The sequence below is a fragment of the Eptatretus burgeri genome, chromosome 2 (assembly GCF_056783735.1).
Source record: "Eptatretus burgeri isolate ZD-2024b chromosome 2, Ebu_testis_v1, whole genome shotgun sequence".
Lineage (NCBI taxonomy): Eukaryota > Metazoa > Chordata > Myxini > Myxiniformes > Myxinidae > Eptatretus > Eptatretus burgeri.
The window spans coordinates 134143161-134164881 of NC_140962.1; the positions used below are offsets into that span (position 1 = coordinate 134143161).

Sequence of the window (21721 nt, forward strand, 5' to 3'; positions counted from 1 at the left end):
TAGAAATTCGACAAGCCGAAACAAAAGAACTGGTAAAAAAAATAAAAAATTAACCCATTCGTTACCGTCCGTCTGGCCGCACGTTCGGCTTTGGGTCCCCCTGCGGGCACCTTGCGTCTGCCTTGAAAATTATATGGCTGCCGCAGGAACGACGTAAGGTCACCGTGCGACATCAAATCAAAGACCGTACGGCACCCCCACGTTTTCGGTCTCCACAATTTCTCAATACCCCGTGCGTCTACCCGAAAAAATAAAAACTTATGTGACTGCTACATTGTGTGACCGTGGAAATACTGCGGCCGCTTTATAATTGCTAGTGCCTGTACATTTTGTAGACCCTCCGGCCGCCGAGCCAAATGTGACTGGCCTTACCTCGTGTTTTCACCTTCATTTGTGATGTTTTTTTTTTTTAATCATCTTGTGTTTTAATTAATAACAAAAAGGCAGTCCGATCACGTGGTGTGACGGACTGTCGGGCAAGGATTGAATTTCACAGCAAAACCAGTTGTAATTTGGAATATTCATGATTATGTCAGCCCGATGCGTTTGATTAAAGTGATTGTGGTTCTGCAGGCATCATGTTTGATGAGCTGCCCTGGGGGCAGCGCTCTCGCAGAGCGCGCGAGCGATCGGAACCCAGGACGGAGCTCAAGCCTGTGTGGGCCTTTTGATGTGGCGATTGTACCAGTTTACATCCAATACACTGCCACTGAAGGTCATTTACTCATCCTATTTTACCTTAAACATGGGGAATTTCAGTTTAAAGTGTCTTGAAAGTGGGTTTCCTTTGGGTCCACGAACGGATTGATTCACTCCATTATTTCTTATTGGGAAAATATTTTTGGAATCCGAACAGCCTCCTGGAACGAATTAAATTGGGATTCTGGGGGCACCACTGTATAGGCAAACACCTATACTCCGATCTCTAGCGGTCGCGCATGGTCGACGCAGACTGCCATGGAGGCCGTACGTAGGTGCACGGCGGGAGTAGGGGAACCGTGCGTCGACCCTGCGTTGCCCGCAGGTAGTCACACAGACCGCAAGGCCACCGTACGGCGACCGTGGAAATAGTGCGGCCGCCATAATTTTTTGGGGGTTGCGAAAATTTATTTGTCATTGAGAAGAGCTTACGGCAGCCGCACGAATAATGCAAGCCCACCGTACGCCCTACGTACGGTCGACGTGGAACACATCTACGTCATAGCTTGGCTTGTCGAATTGCTACGGTGAACGTAGAAATGAAAAAAAAGTTATAACTCTGCGCTATAATTCCATGGCGCCCCTATGGCCTGTAAAATATAGCCAAACGGCGTAGGCCCTCCCTGAGGCCACCTCAGTTTCTCTGCGGCCGCTGCACGTTTCTGTCAATTCAGAGGGCGTACGGCTGCCGTATCCTCGCCGTAGAGCAAATGTGACATCGGCCTTAGTTCCTGCATTGATTCATTGATGTCAGCACAGGCGGGCATTGCAAGAAGCCAGCGTGTCTGCTGCTTCTCTTCTATACCCTGGCCTCTTGTCAAACCCCCTGTGGTTTTGATTGTCCGCATAAGAACCTGTTCGATGACTCGGTCACAAGGCAACCCAGCCCAAAAGCGGTCTCTGCGCCGGATGACAAAAAGACCAGAACTGAACCTGTTGTCGACATCAGGGCTTGTTTCTTTCAATTCCAGCATATCCTGAAGATTGATCTGCACCGATTTCATGTAGTGGTTGTGTCCAGATGCGGCAAGATAGGAATGCATGTCGTGGAGACACCTCAGGCACAACTGAAAGTCACCCGTTCTTTGAGATCTCAAACATCTTCAGCAAATCCACCATTCCCATGTACTGGATCCAAAGGCTTCCTGTTGGGAACTCAAGCAAACGTTCTTTCTCTGCTCCCATTTTCTCCTTTATCCGGTCAAACACATCCTGCTGGCAAACCACTTCGTCAGTCATCTCCTCTGCCAGGAAAGCATCACAGCATTTCAGGGCCTCCCGAAGGTCATCTGAGGTATCTGGGACGTCTTCCTCTTCTGAAAAAAAACTGGTACATCATAGCATCGTGTTAAGAGGATCGCATTTAAAGCAGCATCTACCAGGAAGTGTCCTCTAACAGCCATTGCATATGCCTTTCCACCTAACATGTGCGCCACAGCATTGCCAGCATAAACTAGCTCCAGCATTTCCTTCAGGCCCAATCCTTCCATTATGTGACCGATACTGCCAAGGTAACTCGTTGCGGTGTGAAAACCCCCAAGTATCAGTATGATTGGCTTGAGAATGCTGGCTGCGTCTTCATTCAGAATGATTGTTCTAGATTTCCACCAGAGAGGCTGGTCGAATGTTACCACTGGAACTGTGCGTTGGCGCTTGCTTTCAGTCGCAACAAAGTGGAGTGTAGAATAAATGTAGGTCATATCAGTTGGGTCAAGATCCAACATAGGAAGAAAGTAAACACTAGCCTTTCCTGGATGGTCACCCTTGTGCAATGCCTGCATCATTCCACTCCAGCCTGCAGAACGTGGTCGAAGGGACCATGATACTTTCCACAGTGTCCAGTTTTCCATGCTGTTCATCAGCTATTTCAACCAGGGGCAATTTCCTGAATACCAATGGAAGGCTCTTCTCTTTAAGGTATCTATTGTGGCGAATTTCAATTTTGGTATCCTCCAGTCCACCTGCAGTTGAGAGGTGGGTTAGTCGCAGAATAGCACCTTGTCTTTTTGGCATACCAGGGGTCATTGTCATTATGATGCCCATTGCATGGACTGTACCGTGTCCATCTAAAGTCCTCAGATTATGGTCAACATTGTCTGCTATGTACTGACCAAAGTGTCTAGCTTCTGGAATATCTGTGCCCTTAAAACAAGCCGCACTTGATTCAAAGTTCAGTACCTCTGAATAGGACACGCATAGCCCATGATTATTCAAACTATCAATTAAGAACCGCGATCCGTACTGGTGGTGCATTTGAACAGCAAGACCGAAGGGAATAGGAGCCAGAACAATCGTTGGTCTGGTCATCTGAACAATGCATTGTCCAAGGGTAGCAACTTTGAGATCCTTAGTCTTTCCTGTTAGAACACGGTCCAGGAATGTGCGCAATAAACCTGGGACATAATCCAGCTTATCTTCAAGTGAGCTTAATTTGTTACTATCGGGATAAGTCTCCTTTGAAGTTTGAATGCACTTGATTTCATTGCGAACGAGGTCTGCTGCAGCATTTACAATTTGCTGTTTTATTTGATTTTCATCTGTCGACGGGGTATCATGAAATGTCTGCAGTATTTTGGCAGCTTTTGTTCGGAATATGACCACATCTGAGCACCCGTTTATATTGGGTATTATAACAGAATCACCTAAGTGCTGCTCAAGTTTCTGACGCATATATTTTGGGCTATATGCATCTGGGGTAATCTGGGACATTTTTCTCACAAGGTCTGTAACGGTAGTTTGCTCATCATCATCTTGTCTAAGGTCATCAACCACTTTGAAGAAGGCTTCTTCCTGTGACACATTGGACCTCCGGCCTGGTTTTGATGCACTGCGTTCCCTTCCATCACTTTGTTGGTACCGCAGAGGAATAGATAGGTTTTTAGAGCGAAAAATTAACACTGCAGACATTATGAAAGAGAGCGTCCGCAGCCGGTAAGTCTATTGCATTACTTATTCTATGCCTTACATCTCCAGCCCAGCTATCATCATCACCCTGCTCATCGCATGCCTGAATGATAGATTTCTGAAAGTCGTATGTCCTTACTAGAAAACGGTCTCGGTTCTTTCTTTCTGTTGTAAGAATCTTTGTACCACAAAGGAAGCAGTGGTCTTTAAATGAAAATTCTGGCGTTCGAGAGCGAAGGCGAGGTGGCTCTGCAGGCATATTCTCCCCAGATGCCTTTCTCTTAGCGGTGGCTATTTTGCGTCTATCGATGTGAATCTGCCTGCATCACGTGTGAAGTTCTTGCCCTTCCTTAACTTGGAGAGAGGGAGTTCTACGGGCTTCACTGGCTTCATTGAAAGTCCTCACAGCGCGAGCCTGTTGGATCTTGACTGTTGGCTGTCCATTCCTAAGGCTTTCACGGCAGAGGATACAGATCTCATCCGAAGCACCGCTGGCCAGCTCCTGCTGTTGGTGGTCCATCTGAAGTCAAATGTAATGTTTTAGTAACGTATTGAAAGTGAAAGTGCAGAATGTATCACATCAGATGTAACAAAGAAACATAATTGTGGTGTGAACATGATGTAACAATAATTACTATCAAGGTCATTGCCATATAAAACATCTAAAATGCTGCAATTAGAAAATGTATCGACCAAATTTGTAAAACGCAAAAATTCCATCATGTAAAACACTTGATGAGTCAAATTTTCAAAATTACCAAATTGCTGTTTCCATGGCAACTAATGTTTGTTTGGATGTCACAAATATCATGCTATGCATGACATCTTTCTTGTTGCTTGCAAAATCGAAGATTTGCAAATATATTGGTTGGTCTTGTGCGTTGTCTGTCTGTCTTTGTTTGTATGTGAATCGCCTCCAGGTCACAATTTTAAACCGATCTTAACGAAACTTCACCACCTGGTAGAGTTCGTCACAAGTAAGAAGCCTATTGTTTTTGAGGTCAAAATGTTAACAACTTTGTCAAATTTCTAAAATCCTCAATTTTCATCCGATTGACTCGAAATTTGAACAGGATTTGCATATCAGGTCACTGAATTCAACCACCAATTATTTTTAAAGACAACATAAACCGAATTTTTAACATTGTCAATTTTCATCCGATTGACTCGAAATTTGAACAGGATTTGCATATCAGGTCACTGAATTCAACCACCAATTATTTTTAAAGACAACATAAACCGAATTTTTAACATTGTCAATTTTCATCCGATTGACTTGAAATTTGAAGAGGAGTTGCATATTTGTTCAAAGAATTCAACCACTAATTATTTTTGAGGTCAACACAGGCCAAGGGTCAACAATGTAGGATCCCGTTGACAAAATTTGAGGAGGATTTGCATCTTAGGTCACCAAATTCAATGAACAAGTATTTTTTTAAGTCAAATTTGTTTTATTGAATTGGAAAGTGTCATGCTATGCATGACATCTTTCGTGTTCTGTTTGTTTGTCCGTCAGTCCACCACCTCCAGGTCACAATATTAAACCAATCTTCATGAAACTTCATAAAGTTGTGGTGGTAATCAATTGAGAAGCCGATTGATTTTGAGGTCAAAGCTCATCTTGAGGTAAAATTTCTAAAATCGTCATTTTTCATCTGATTGAGTTGAAAATTATACAGCAATTACATAGTGCCTCACTGAATTGGGAAACTAACTGATTTTAAGATTAAAGGTCAACTCGAGGTCAAACTTCTAAAATCAATTTTCATCAAATTGACCTGAGCTTTTATTCAGATAATCAGTTCCAACCTTGATGAAATGGACAATTTGATGTATCCATGGCAACTTTTTATGGGGGGGCGGGGGGTGGGTGGAGTTTGTAATTACCATGCTGAGCACAATGCGTATGTTGTTGGTTTGTTTTTTCTGTGAGCATGATGTCTCAAAAGGTTATGGATGGATTCGGATGAAACTTCGTGGATAGGTTGGGTGTGTGATAAGGACTAACTGATTCGATTTTGTGAAAATCTGGATATGATAATTAATTAACTTTAGTGTTTTTTATTTTTTTTCTTTTTTTCACCATTGAGGGATTTTGCCAAAAACTAAATGTAGCATGTTACTTCAAAAAGATGTGAATGGATTATGACAACTTGGTGGACGAGTTGAGTAGGTGACAATAACAAGCCAATTCGATTCTAGGTCAGGTTGTGCAAAACCTTGTCTTCGCCTTGATTCGTTTTTTTGTACTTGCACAAAATGCTTTAATATTATGACATCGTGGGTGTGGAAGAGTGAGTGGGTTTGAAGCAATATAATGAGCTTGCTCTGCCTTCTTGCATCGTGTTCAGCATTGAGCAGATGCTTCAGAAGTGCTGGCCAGACAACCAGGATTTGAATTGCCTCACATGATAACTTTGTCTCCGCACTGTCAGTCTGTGTGTGTTTAAATGGATGAGGATGCAGCAGAACGAGAGAGAGAGAGAGAGACACAGACAGACAGACAGACAGACAGACAAAGGCCCCCCCTCCATCCCGTTCCATTTGCAGGGAACTCCTTCGCTCCTCAACACACTGGCACCTAGTTCGGGCCTGGCCCAAACCACTGCATTGGTCTTGAGCAGGATTGAAGGACAAATAATACATGTGTGTAGGAATGAGGGTTAGGAGAGGATGCATGGGGTGGACAAGATGGATCCAGAAGCAAACTCATAAAGGAAAATCTGGAAATCGGTGGGGGGGGGGGCAAATGGGGATAGAAACCATCATGGTTTTCATTGAGGGATGATCTGAGATTGTGGTGAACAGCTGTATTGAACATCTCGAGGGAAGAATGAGATAGCAGAGAATGTGGAATTTGGTTTCACAAGTGGGGTGGGGAAAGAATAATGAACTAGAAGGGCACTCGGTGGAGTGCATACCTCCACCACCTAATGCCTGATCCACAACAACATATTGGGCCTAATATATTTTTGAAATATCATGCTATACAGTACTATATCGTTCTTGACCCTGTCTCTCAATGGTGAAGAACCACTTAAAAATTATCAGATCTGGATCCGGATCTTCACCAAATTGAATCAATTCTTCATTGTCACACACCCAACATATCCACCAAGTTTTATCTGAATCCATCCACAACTTTTTGAGATATCGTGCTATATATAGTTTGTTGGCCCTATCTCTCAATGGTGAAGAATCACTTAAAAAATTCCAGTATCCAGATCTTCACCAAAATCGAATCAGTTCATCCAGTTCATCCTGTCCACAATTTTTTGAGATATCCTGTACACAGACAAACAAATTATCAGACAGGGGTGAAAACATAACCACCTTCACCTTCGGTGGTGGAAGTAATGAGTGGAGGTGAGCAAGGATTCTGGACTTTGGGAGTTCCACCAGAAGGGGGTAGATGTTGGATTCTGTGCACCCTGGAGAAGCCTGGTGGCGTGCGTGCGTGTGTCCGTCCGTCATCCCCACGCCACTGGACAAATGAGACTAGACCACCGGGGGATTCAAAATGTGACTTTTCAGCTCCGAAAACCAATGGGGGAAAAATAATAATAATTTAAAAAAGATAAATACTGATCAAAGTCGTGAAATCGCCAGGTCATGTAAATTTTCATGTTGTAGAAACATCCAGAAACATTCTTGAGGTATTTCGAAAGGTTCGGCAACAGTCGGTCTTGTTACGGAGTGACCAAATTTCTGGTCGAAAGGTGCCATTTCTAGATTTACTCGTGGTCTCTCAACTGCAATTGCATTGAATGATTTATTTCCAGCAATCACGTTACAATTGTATGGTAAGTTTTTGTGTGTTTTTAAATATCATTCAATTTCCTTCAATCCAATCTCTTTGTTTCACATTCGTGCATGTAAAGTTATTTGTTTGTTCAGTATCATGTGCAGACTGTAGTTAACAAACAACTTGATTGCCAAGAGTCATCAGAGGTGACATTGACGATGTTGGTGGCTTAGAAAACATTGTCATAACCAAGGAGCTGTTAACCTCAGCCCAGCAGGGTCGACAACAGTATCATGCCCATCTTGACGAAGAGGGGGTGGGGAGGAGGATATTGAGGTGCTGAGGATAAAAAGAGAAAACAGCTGGAAAGTGATATATAGACTTACTATTGAAGGATGCTGATGCATCATCTCTAAAGACAGAGCAGCTATCGAATCTTATCCATTTGCCTAACCTCGGCCAACGCTCAAAAGCAACCACAGACCAACAACAATTGCTGGGAGAAGCAGTTAAAGAGTTGGAAGGAAAAACACAACTCTTGATCAATGTTTGAAGATATCGATGTGAAAAACTGTATATACTGAAAATGTTAAATGAGAAGCATGTTTTATACTGGATAGAGCCACTCTGACTCAATTAGAACCATGACGATTAAATTTGAAACGGTTGTGGAATTCAACACAGACACTCGATGAACCCTTTGGGGTGTTGGAATTGGAGACTGTCACTCGACTATGCCTTTGGGGTGTAATATGAAATTACAGAATGAAACCGGTATGTTGTAATTTTCATTTTATCTCAATGACTATCTATGGTCAGAGCAATTATAGTCTTATCAGTACAAAGAACCAGCTTGGAAAACTGATCGTAATGACTTATTGACTGTATTTTCTGGAGATTAATGTGACCTTGAAAAATGGAGATTTCACCTTGAGAATGAACGTGGAAAACACCAGGAATTTTTTTTCACAAGAAATGCAAGAGGTCTCTGTCTCTACTTATCTCTCTCTATCTCAGGATTGTCCTTTTCCATTGGCTCACTCTGAGTTGAGCCTTTTTTAATACAAAAAAAATTCAGCCCTGTTCCATGGCTTGACTTGTTTATGGCAAGCCAATCCCCTTTGGAATTAAATGATCTCGACTGTTCAACTTCGTTTTGGAGATTCTTTAACTTTAACCCTCCTGCCTTCAGCAAGAAGATGGAGGATGGCAAATGCTTTTGGGTTGTTTGAGAAAAGTTGGTTAAATGTGGTTAACCTGGGTGAATGCCAAAATGTTTATCTGATTATATTTGTAATGGTTATTCCTCATTTCTTCTGGTGTTGGGTAATGCATAACTTGGGTTATGGGATGTACAGCTGTGGGATTTAGCAGGATAAGGTCATAACTTCTTGCATTTGGAGCCGTGACTTCTAATTTCACTGCAGAGCCAACCAGGCGTGTGCCATTGTGAATGCCATGAGGCCACTGATACTGGATTATTATTGGACTGCCACGTTGTAACATTGCTGTAGCTATTATTAATATCGGTGAAAGTGTGTCAAGAGCTTGGGAGCACGCTGCTATTCCCATAAGGTCTGATGAACCAGCTTGGTTATGAACTATCTGCAGCGGTTATGCCTCCTTAATGACCTTCTTGGCCTGAATACGCCAACTACGTTCGAACACTGCTCAGGTGATTGATCTTTACATATTGGACGGTTGTGAATCGGAATAACAAAGGGCTATGCCAGTTTGTACAAAAGTTATTCCTTCTCATGATTAATTTTCATTGTGACTAATTGTATAATGTGACGATCGTTTTTCCTCAGCACTATCCAATTCATTCCAATTACAAGTGCTTCTTGCAACCCGTCCTGATGCGCATAACGATGGTTTGGCCAGGCCTCTACAGTTCACGCACAACAACCTCTCTGTTCAAATTCCCTGAAGTCGAATAATTATTTCTTCATGTTGTCCATCTTGTCCCAAATTAGGCTCAATTTACTCTTGCTTCTAAGTCGCACTTTTAGTCGCAGTGAATGGTAACTTGACTGTCCTCTTAAATGTTCTATCCATGGAAAATCTTTCATAATCACGTACAAAAAATGCCCTGAACCATTATGTTCCCATGTTTCTCTTCATATACGATGCTATGTTTTGCACTGGCATTGGCTGTTTATGAACCCGTTAAGATAAGCATGTCATTTTGTGGGTCACCCTTACTCGGAGTTCATAGAACAGCTTACCCCTCGCAGTCTTGAGAGAGAAAAATGCGAGCGGAAAATTTGATTGTTCGAGATGATGTAAAATGCCAAAATATATGTGTGTATATATAATATATATTTCCAAGTACTGTTAAACGGAAGGGTTTTGGAAGTGCCAAAAGGTGATTTGTGTTCTCGTGTTCACGTATATAATTCATTTGAAATAAAATTATTGAGTATTTTAAAGGTTGTAGAAAAAAAAAATTCTTAATGTGATACGTTACTTTTTCGTGCTTGTCTGTGTCCCTTATGACATCACTAAAAACAGTAAGTTTCATGCCTGGAATGATTTTTCAATTTTGTTCGACTGCCGGACAGGCAGAGGAAAAAAAAATTATCACTCCCCTCTATGCATGCACGATTGGGCCGAACTCAGAGACAAAGTACTATTAAATGGCAGGTTTGTTTTCCTATTAATGTTACAATTGTAACATTCAATTGAATTTAAATTAAGTTGTTCCTCGATTTATAAACTGACGTTTACAGATAGACAGACATGAACCAATTTCTTCATCTTACTTTGTGTGCATGGGGTAATGAAGCATTAGTATTCTGATCACACAAATGTATCCAGATCTTGCTGGAGCATGAGCTTTCCAATTTGTACTCATTAACTGTACACAGTCGAGAGCAATTGTACAAGGACAGATTAAATGAATCCCACAGACATTTGCGAGTCAAAAATCTGTGTTATGAATGTTAAGCCGTCAGCATAGTTCTAAATTGTATTCACAGCCACAACACAACGTTCAGAAACAAAAAACATGGGACATAGCCCACAGCACTGCACCAGAGGTGGGTGTAGGGATGGGAGGGGGTGAAGATGATTGGATCATGTTATGGGTTTTTTTTTTATGGCACCATGAGTGGAATGCCTACCTTGTTTAAAGGCTCCTGAGAGTAAAGGGAGGAGGTAAGTTTTGATTTTTCTGTCTCACGATTTTCATGAAGGGGAAAGATGAGCAAGAATCATCGGAGTCTGTGGATATTTGATTACCCTTAGTCGTGAAGCACGAACCGTACTCTGGGAACTGCAAAGTAACGACCATCACAGGTGCGCACCCAGCAACAGTGTAATGCTGAGTGGTCAGGCTGGAGTCCCCATGCAGCACAGCACACATTGACTGCAGCAACCTCAAACCAGAAATGCAGCCAAGCACAACCTAAGCAGAACGTAGACTTGGTGACACACTCAGCTTCCTCTTGTCGTGAGTTTCTGAGCAAGCGTCACCTCGTATCAGTGCAGTGCAGTGTGGCTGACGTCATTTTGTCCACTCATCTCTTTATCTCCCTCCAACTGATCGGAGGTCTTTGTTCCGCCTTATTTTATGTCCAGTTGCTCCTGCTTCTGGAACCTTCCAAGTCTGTAAACCAATCGGATACTGTCCATCTCATTAAACAGGATAACCATGGGGCTGATCTGTTGCTGTGGGCTTAATCTTATCATTCTGCATTCATCATGACACTTTCACTTGGATACTTTGTCATGATGCCCCACTGTGCCATATTCTACATCATGGCACTTCTACTTGCACACTTGACAGGGCTCTCTTGCATCGCCGTCACTTTCGTTCACATATCTGTGCTCCGTTGTCTTGGTAGGAAATGCTCACAGCTACAGTAATGCCCCAATTCGCCATCACACCTTCCCGTGACACCAGCAAGTTTGCTACCTACCGTTGGCCATGTCCAATGTTTTCATACGAATCCCAAAACACGACTGCAGCAAAATTCCTGTCCTCCTCGATTGTGTTAGATTATGTTGGGTTCAGAGTCTATTCGTGCCTTGTTGATATAATGACTTGTTTACATGCTTATGGAAGACTGCGTTAAAATGCGTGCAGCATTGGAAGAGGGAAACCATAACCATTAGCAGAATGATCCGTGAAATTTGGTGGAACCAAAAACGGTCTCGAGAGGATTCATCTCGAGCGTATATTTTGCGTGAAAGCTCGCTTGGAAGGTTGCATGACCGTTGACTTTGACTTTGAGAAGCACCTCAATGTAGAATTAGCCGTTTGCTTCATGCAATATGTACGTACTTCCGCTCTATTGGGTTTGCTAGATCCCTCGTGTGCTGAGATGAATTTGTCAAAACGCTGGTAATGTTGTGCTTAAACGTTTGGCCTTTCACATTTCAGACAGGACCGTTGCTTTTAGGTCCACCTAACAAGGGTTGCCAGAAAATTGAGACCAGGCAAGGGAGAGGAGATGGAAGGAAGATTGCGGAGGAGGTGTGGAGGGTAATTTTTGCTGTTTACCTGCTTTTTGTTTTGCTTGTTTGACCAACACCTGGAAACAAAAAAATATCTCGGGTTGGACGCTGTCGACTTTGGATTTGAAGTGCAGTAATTGGTGGTCATGGATTAACAAACCATCAGCTGAACCTCCTTTCCTTCCGGGTGATAATCGTACTCATGAATTATTAGTTGAGAATAAAAAAAGATCCATTGCGAGAGAAAAGGATGGACTAGCAAGGAGCAATATCATGTAAAAGAGGTGGCATGGGCATTGTGGGTGGGGTTGGGGGTGGTGGGAGAGGGAGTGGATTGTTGAGGACCGAGTTGGTTTGGGGTTATAAAATTGTAGGGATGAGGTGAGCAAGACTCAAGAGAGCAAGTCAGGAGATGACTGAGTTATTGTTAAGGGAATGAAGGACAGCATTATCTGAAAATGTAGTGCAATGGAATGGAAAATCTGCAAATCTATACAGTGCTGTCCACTTCAAGAGAATAGAGTAGAATATCTGCAAATGTTAAAACATACTTTTACTGGCAGTAAGTGTTCTTAGAAAAAAGCCTATTGCAGTACTGCATTGTGTAACTTGAGTGCAAATTCATTAACAAAAAATATATTTTCCCCATGGTTTTTGTGATGACTTGTATTTCTTTGCGTTATTCACAAGAAATTTTAAAACAAATGAGCTACAAATTGCCAACAGAGATTAAATTGCCACGATTTAACAATAATATAGAAAGGCAGCATGTCATCATACAATCTGCCTTCATAATGTCACGTGACCGGGGGTTGAGATTGCTCACAGGGATGTTTAGAAGGCTTAGCCATGCTCTCTCAGGAATACGCAGTGAAACCGTATCCCTTCTGCAGGCACCAACCACCGAGGTATACACTTCACCCTGATCACAGAGTGCTTGGATAGCTTGGATGCCGAAACAAAATGGGCCGAGAGAACTGGAACTTAAATTGATATCAGATCACAACATAAACCAGGGGGATAAAACGAGTTATCTGTGATCACAAAGCGATCGCTAAGGGCACCCATGATCCAATGAAGGCCTTCTTCTTTTTCGGCTGCCAAATGACCTTGACCTTCAACATTTCGGGATGTAAATTAAGAAAAATGTCTCCATCTGAAATCTACCCATAAAACTCTATCATGAAAATTGGAGGAAAATTTTTCAAGTTAATGATGAAAAAGGTGGTTTTGGTTAATTTGGTCACAACGTGAAAAAAGTAGGTAAAGGACATGAATCAAATATCAGGTGCACAACTTGTCAGGCACACTATTATGATGCAAGAACATATCGGAAGACCAAACGGTCTTTGATATTCCACATTGGCAAAATTGAATGGCAAAAAACATTCTTTTTTCTTCTTCTTCTTCTTCTTCTTCTTCAGATCGCCATTTCATTTTGGCCTTTAACCCAGAGGGACATGATGTAAATTAAGCGTAAATGCACCTTACTCTCGGATATCTAGAGAGGGCAATTTAGTTCCGATCGCACAAACCTTAGTCGAGTTGTGAAAAATGTTAAAATGACAATTAGGTCATGACCTCAAATGAGGTCAAGGTGAAAAAAAAGAAGTATTTTAACCATGCATACTTTATTCCCATTGTTGATGTCAAAATTCAATCCGAAAGTCCTAACCAGCTCCGAGATACAGCTCGGACATTGGCAGAAAAAAACCTAAATGGTAGTTTCGTACTCCTAGGGGTATAAAACTCTGAGGTACCATTAAAACTGGGAAAACGAATTGTAGAGACTAACAAGGCCAACAACAGGTCAGCTATCCTATATGAGTGTAAAACCTGCTATCCTATAGAGAATAGAGGAAGGCTTAAATATGCCTTGATTATCTATCTATAATTCCAGCTGTGTGTGTGTGTGTGTGTGTGTGTGTGTGTGTGTGTGTGTGTGTGTGTGTGTGTGTGTGTGTGTGTGTGTGTGTGTGTGTGTGTGTGTGTGTGTGTGTGTGTGTGTGTGTGTGTGTCTGTGTGTCCGCTGTTTCTCGACAACCACTGGTCCGATGTAATTAAAACTTGCCAGGTATATTACTGGGCACCTGAGGATGTGTCTTTTCAAGGTTTGATATTAATCGGACAAGTGCTTCCCAAGTTATGGCCATTTATTTACCAAACCAATGACAAGACGCGTTGTTGCGTGAGCGTGGCCGATGGGGAAGGGAAGCTCAGCCGCGTTCGCCATTGCGGGTTACAACGTACGGACTTCCGGATAGTGATGACTTCGTGTATTCTAATAATTTCTCGATTTCTTATGCACATTTAAAGATAAACACAATGCCCCAAGTGATGATCGTTTTCATATTAGACGGTGCATAAATTTCGTTAACATCAGAGTGCTGGTATGCTCCGAACCAGGAAGTAAATTTTTTTTTCGCTCTTCTCTTCTCTTTTTGTTTTTCTTGCCACGACATTGTGAAAAGGTAAAATACTTTGGCGCTAATTGAATATTTGGGTATTAAAACTAAATTGCAATAATCGTAACTGCGAATTATATGCGAACTTCCGGGTCACGCACGTCCGGGCACGCGAGAGCGAAGAAACGGCCTGTGTGGTTGTTGTTTGTTGCTCGCGGTTTGAATATTTATTTATTAATTATTTTTTTATGGGCACGTACTAGTCGTATTAAATCCCAGATCAAAGCCAGAATTTGGTTAGAATTGAAGCATGCAAACAGTCTTGACCTCAACTTATCTTACATATGCATCTGTACAGGATTGGCTGCAGGTTCATAAATGACTTTCATGTCATTACTGTAGAGCATGTGGTGGAGCTACACCACACTTCAGATTGTGGATAATAGTACTGAGAATGAGAGGAAAAAAGGAAGAAAATAATTGTGGCTGGCATCGATTTCAATGTAACCAGCGAAAGAGACGTCGTGTGCCTACGGGACGATGGACAACATGATTGAAGAACACTTGAAGATGTCAAGCAGCCTATATTCACTGTCTGTTGGAGAATGGTAGCATGTACAATCGTGGCAGGAAAATGGTAGCATATCATGGGTCAAAGGATGTGGATCAAAAAGATGGCAACAGCCAATAGCTATAGCACTGGCTTGATCTAGACTTACCGTCAAGGCTTGTACGGTACTAAAAATAAGGAAGCCACCTTTGGAGCCTTTCGTGCCCTGTTCTTCATTGTGCGGCCCGCGAGCCACTGGCGGCCCCTGGTGGCTTAAAGTGTGGCCTCTGATGTGCAGCCAATAATACACAAATGTGAAAACACCCCATCATAATCCGTCATAAATGCAATCAAATTGACACAATGGTTTCAAATGAGTGTTCCAATGCGAAGCATAAAAGTAACATCACTGCATCAGTCAGGTGAGGTGATGAGAACGGGCCGATTCAATTTTGGTTTGGGTTTAGGTCCAGATCCAGATCTGGCCGATCAGTGAGATGCAAAACGTAAACTGTTCAGCCTGGCGAAGGTATGCGCTCAACTGAGTGCTGTTCTCGTTTTGCTATGGGTCAATCATCTGTTGCATCCCCATCCTCTGTTTTCCCATCTTTCTTTGCTTTTCACCCAGGATGCCCCTCTTGGGTTTTTTTTTTCTTTTCTTCAGCTCGACCCCTTCTTTGTTTGTAAATAAATAAAAACCATGCCACAAGGGGACACTCCGCTCTCTCTTCTCGAGTGGGGAAAAGGGGCACCCTAGTCATTGCTGCAGTTCACTACAGTGATGGATTTGAAGAGTTGAGTATACTCGCAATGGCCTGTTACTTGTGCAATCACAAATGCTGTCGTGTGATTGTCTGCCACCTGAACCACATATAACTTGTCGGGCTGCTCTCCACTGGCGAATTCAGCTGTCATCCCACTGACTCGGGAGCTTGGCGAATCTCTGACCGTGAGCTACTTCAGAACTGCACTCTCACACCAACCAATTATTCTGATACAGCAGTTCATGGTCCAACCACGAGTTCCTTGTCACTTCTAACCGATGATTGGGTCTCCAGATGAGCTTGCTTTTTGTTTGTGAGCCAATCTGGTGGAAAATTGTCCTTTTACCGTGCATTTGTTAGTGGATTAGCAATTTCATCCCCTGGAGTCGCAGGTGCTTTTCACGTGACTTTCTGAATCAACCCTGGAATGTAGGCTACTATAGAAATCCCCCGAGAGCAATTTTGAAGGTAATTTAATGCGGGTATGGAGGAACTGCAGCACTTTTGTTATTGGTCTTATTTTACCTCTGCAGTTTTATAATTAGGCTGCTTACTTTCACAACTATTACTTTAAATTCTAAAATTAAATAAACTCTCAATCTTAGTATAGATGCTGCATTACTAACTTGACAAAATGAACAATGCATCAAAACTTCAGTTTCTACAAAGTGCAGCAAGTGAACTGGAATGGCACTCTGCAGAGTACATACCTCCACCAGGCTGAATGGTGTACATTTTGTATCCCGCTGATAGGCCAGATCTGCATCTGGACCAGAACCAAAATGTAATCGGGATGCTGTTTTCCATGTGGTAGCACAATTCTGTATATACCTTCTTGTTCTTCATAAATTGACGTGTTTGAATATATAATTGTGTGCGTGCGTGCGCGCGCGTGTGTGTGTCACAGACTTTTTCGGGCGTATATTGTGCTCACTTGTTAATATTTCGGATCCGGATCCAAATCCGGATCTTCACCAAAATTTAATCAATTTGTCCCTGTCACGCACGCAACCTATCCACCAAGTTTCGTTCAAATCCGTCCATAACTTTTTTTGAGATATCCTGCACAGACACAGACAGACAAACAAACAGGGGTGAAAACACAACCTCCGTCCACCTTCTGTAGCCGAGGTGGTGATAATGTCGTAAGATGGAACTGACCTATTTCGATGAGGCACAGTCAGCAAATAACAAAAGGTAAATTTTATGAAGTGATAATTTCCAAACAGTATGCAGGACAGTAAGTGCTCCATGTAGATGCTTTTGAAATTGTTCGACAACATCAATTTGTTTTTCCAACATCAAATTGGAGTCAGTTAGTCCATCCCCTGTGCAGAGGTGTGTGTGTGTGTGTGTGTGTGTGTGTGTGTGTGTGTGTGTGTGTGTGTGTGTGTGTGTGTGTGTGTGTGTGTGTGTGTGTGTGTGTGTGTGTGTGTGTGTGTGTGTGTGTGTGTGTGTGTGTGTGTGTGTGTGTGTTAATTATTTGTTCATGCATCTGTCCAGGCCATAACTTTTAACCTAATTTGAGTTTTTGTAATCAAAATTTTTTAACCAATCGTGACGATGACGATATGAAGAGTAATTGAAAATTTGATCAGAATGTCGAAGGGTAAACTGACATCAAGCACAAATAGGCCTTATTAGCCCATCCTGACGGATGGGCTTTGTAGTTTGAATGCAGACATAAACGGGGTGCCCACGAACAAAGCTGCCGCAATTTGTGTTTGCGCGTGTCCTTCCTCATGCAGATCTACCTTTTTGGTCTCGGATATACTATAATCTACATTGTCCAATGATCAGTCCTGTTGCCATTTCAAATGCTACTTCCTGTGCCTACCTGTGGTTTTGCTGACTGGTTCAATCAAAAGATTTAAGCATGTTGCACTTAAGAAACATATTGCACATTTATCTGAGTCTCAATGAGGATGAACAAGGTGAAGTGACGCTCAGAAAAATGGTCTTGCATAACATGTTAGTGTTGTTGCTGTCATTGTTGTTTGAATACTCCTTCCGATTACTTTTGCATGTTTTTTTTTTTTCCTATTGTTTCGAGAAGTATTATGGGACCAAACATAATATTTAATGTCCCTTCCTTGTCCATTGCACTTTATTCGAAATGGTTCCTGCTGTCGTAGAATCGTTGAAATGATACCGTTGGAACCACTACATTAAAGCTCCAAGTCCTGTTTCTTCCTCTTCCCTCCCAAAAGACTGGTTTTTAAAATGGGGACCATTATGATTCAGTGGACAAAAATTCTCGTTCCAAGTGAATTGATTATTATTATCTCTCCAACCTTGTAAATCGATTATTAGCTTCCCAATGGGATCTTTATTGTTTTTATTTATTCTATGACAACTGGAACCCTTTAGAACAAAACAAAGTATAACACACACACACACTTCTTTAAGTAATAGAAGATGCTATGAGTCCATCAGTGCAGTGATTGTTGAGGAAGGGGCCATAGCTTTGCCATCGCTGATCCCATTTTGCGCCGCGGCAGCAACAGCAAAATGAGAGGGGGGTGGAGAAAATGATTGAATAAAGTGGGTTGTTTTTGTGTTTATTTTTTTTTTCCAGTGTGTTTTTGACAAGAGGACATTGTGATGGAGCCAAGAGGCAGGATGACAGGCTGGTTGAAACGTACGAGGGGACATTGAGGCAACAAGGGCAGTTTGATCAGGAACGTGGGATGTTGCATTGTAATGAGTGTATGCTGAGCGGGCTCTGTCTTTGTTTCGCTCCTTGTGTGCCGTTCCACGGTGCCTTTTTCACATCATTCATGGCAATGTCCAGAACTTCATCCTCTCTGCTGTTCATGTATCCCATCACTGTAACACGTTGAGCACTATTGGGCACGAGAATTGTCTTTTCTGTTTTTTTTTTTGTTTGTTCGTTTTTAATCGGAATTATGTTTTGGGTTTGCACCATTCAAACGTCATCTATTTGAGGTAGTGTATTCATTCCTTTAAAAAAAAAAATTGGCTTTTGTTTTAGCCATTCGTGCGCTCAGGGAATTTTTATCCATCAGGACCATCAATGATTTGTTTAGTTACATTCATAGTTTTGAGCTCATTGGTCTCTGTTGTCCTTGTTGTGCACACTTAAGCTTGTCTTTTTTTTCTGCCATAAATGTTGTGGAACGTGGAGGTATAGATTCGTAATTTTGTCAGGGTACTCACACACAATGGCCTATTTTTATCTATTTTGGATATGTGGTGTAATCGAGAGATGAATGAATGTGGATGAGCGCCAGCAGGCGGGACCCAGACAGCATAATAACCTCTCCGAATGGCAGCAAAATCTTCTACCAATACCATGTTTGTTACTTGATCTTCTTAGTTGTGTGTAGCGTTGTGCAACTGTAGTGCATATGGAGGTATTGGAACGAGAGGATGGAAAAAAATAATGGATTTGGCTGGTGAGCGTGTGAGCCAATCGGTTTGATGGCTCGAGCACAGCAGCCATCAGACCCAGCCCCCTGCCAGCCCACGCCGTGCTTACCCACATACAGAGCGATGCGCTAAACCAGCAGTCCAGGTATTTTGGAGGCTCCGCTTTTCCCGAGGTTGGAAGCTCGGCTCCATGGCGAGCCCTCGACTTGCCGTGCCCGGGCGGAAAGTGCCCTGGAGCTTAGACATGCGTCGCAGCAAGTCGGTGGGTGAAGCCATGCCGGCAGACACTTTCCTCTGCAGCGTGTGTGTGTGTGTGTGTGTGTGTGTGTGTGTGTGTGTGTGTGTGTGTGTGTGTGTGTGTGTGTGTGTGTGTGTGTGTGTGTGTGTGTGTGTGTGTGTGTGTGTGTTAACTGTTTTCGCATTGCTTGCAGTACATTAGCCTCAATATAATGGAGTGTAACCCGGGCAGGCCATAATGAAAGCTGCTTTAGTCACTGCTCCGTCCGTCTTGTCAATATGCTGCTGATGTGTATCGATTTGTATTTGTTACACTGCCAGCACTTCTGCTTTTCCTGTTTCCCTTCTTTTTGCCACGTTACATGATATGTTAAAGACTGCACAAACATTGTGCAGCATGGGTCGGTCTATCTATGTCTGAGTGTGCGTTATTTATTGCTTTTGATGTCATATTCTCAGCTTCTTCCGAGCAATAAAGAAAGTGCTGGATACAGTTTAGGGAATGGTTGTATTTCCTCTATCTGCTGCTTTTCATCGTTGGGGGTTCTCTTTCAGTCTACATAAGAAATGTGAATGAATTTAATGAAGGAATGGCTATACGATACGTCACGGATATGTAACGTGTGGAAGTGAGATGACACTGTACTTGTTGTTTTCACCCAAATGCTGTTTATGTGTTAAAACGCACGTGACGTACGAGTCCTTGAAAAGTAAAGTTGTAGGTACAGTAAAGTAAAGTTGACACGATACAGTGATGCAACTTTTGTTTGAATAGAGATCCAAAGTTCACGTTCCCATTTGGAATCCCATTCAAACCGTCAAACGGAGATCCGTATCGCCGTCTGTCCCATTCGGAAATGCTATGAATGCTGAAGGTGTCCCGACCTTGAAAGATTACTTCGGTGCACCTGACACGATTTGGACCAGCATATGGCAACACACGTGACTATTGTAAATGTATTCTTTTAACGAATGTGAGGCAACACTGTGACCTCTAATAGCCGTTCCCATTTGACACAACATGTTCCGCTTAGCCTCGCTAAGGTTTTTGTTTTGTTGGTTTTTTTTTGAACTTTCTTATTTATAAAAGCTCAAAACGAAAAACTTCAGTTGTAAGTTGAGTAACTGTACGCTTGTTTTATTGCATTCTTGAGATACGTCTGCAGTGCGAGTCAAAAGTAAGGTAACACTTTCCTGCACCTGCGGATCGCCTTGCGTTGTCGCTAGTTGCTGCTGAAAGGAGGCGAGCCGGTCTGATTGGTTTCGCAAAACCATTTTTAAATGAAAATAAATTGTGCTCACTTCTTCACTCGGCATTGCCTCAACTTGTTTCTATCTTTCTTACGCACTGTGCCCTCAAGAAAACTGCTCAACAAAGGGAATTCGGACAGTCGTGCTTCACTCCTGTTTGTTGTTACAAGCATGGCGGCCTACTAGTGACTGCACTGCCGTCCTGACTAGAGATTGGGGCGGTTCAAGTCTGATTGAAAGCAGCAGTACAAAGGATGTGGATTCAAATGTTTTGAAAACGGAAGAAATATTACTCATTAATGACCTTCAGGGAAGATGTAATTTAGTTTTTGTATCGCTGGTCTGCATGCGACGCAACTCGAAACGATGTGTTTGACTCTTGATGTCTTCAGGGAAACTTGGAATGTGTGCTACACTGCTAGCGATCAATTGACCACACCAGCCAGGAGAGGTTGCGGTGCATGACCAAACGTGCACATGCCTGGGTGAAATGCCTGAAACACTGTCATGTATTGCCTGCGGCAAATGAATAGCTTGTTTTGCAATCGATGTGCGTGACCACACAAGTACTCGCCCAATGCATCGGTCGATGAATGTATGGTATAAATATTTTCAAGTGTTAGTGTGTTAGTGTGTTTGTGCGTTTGTTCGTTATGCTTTCATGGTTGAACCATAGCACCTCGAGGCCACACATTTTTGGTGTTGGTACTTCAGAATCTGGGGAAGGTTTTAAGCTTCCGCACTTTGGCCTTGAAAGCCATTCTGATGCCAACAAAGGCTGCGATAAAGTGTATATTGGGATGCAGGGTCAGACAGTGCTGCTGCTGGCCTGCAGGCTTGAGGTAACCACCATGAGGCTAATAACTCCATAGCTTTTCAGTGTCAAACATGTCCCAAAAACACCCCACCTGTAAAAGTTCACTTGGCTGGGTGTCGTGCGTGCGTGCGCTGGTAATATGCCTGTGGTTATTATTTTGTTTGCCCTAACTGGTGCCTCCATTTGTGATGGTACTTCCATCCGATCTCATCTATTGCACGTCCATGAAAAGTGTAGTTTGTCATTGATCATGCAATTGTCTTGACAGTCATCGGAGCCCTCTTTAACAAGAGTTCTGTGTGGTGAACGATTTATTAACTTTTCTTTTCTGAACAATCACTGCGATAGTTTCAAAATTCATCTTGAGTGTAAACCGAGCTTTTGTTGTTTTCATCGCCACTCGTGCATGTTCATGTGAACACAAATTATGAAAATTTTCTGCTGTTCTTTGTAAAAAAAAAAACAATCTAAATAGTGTTTATTCATTCTTTCTCC

General features: G+C 42.5%; 1 protein-coding gene across 1 annotated transcript in view; it reads left to right on the forward strand.

The window, feature by feature from the left end:
- The window catches only part of LOC147033199 (transmembrane and coiled-coil domains protein 2-like), a 156008-nt gene that overhangs the window by 79920 nt on the left and 54367 nt on the right, over positions 1-21721 (forward strand). The window lies entirely within an intron of this gene.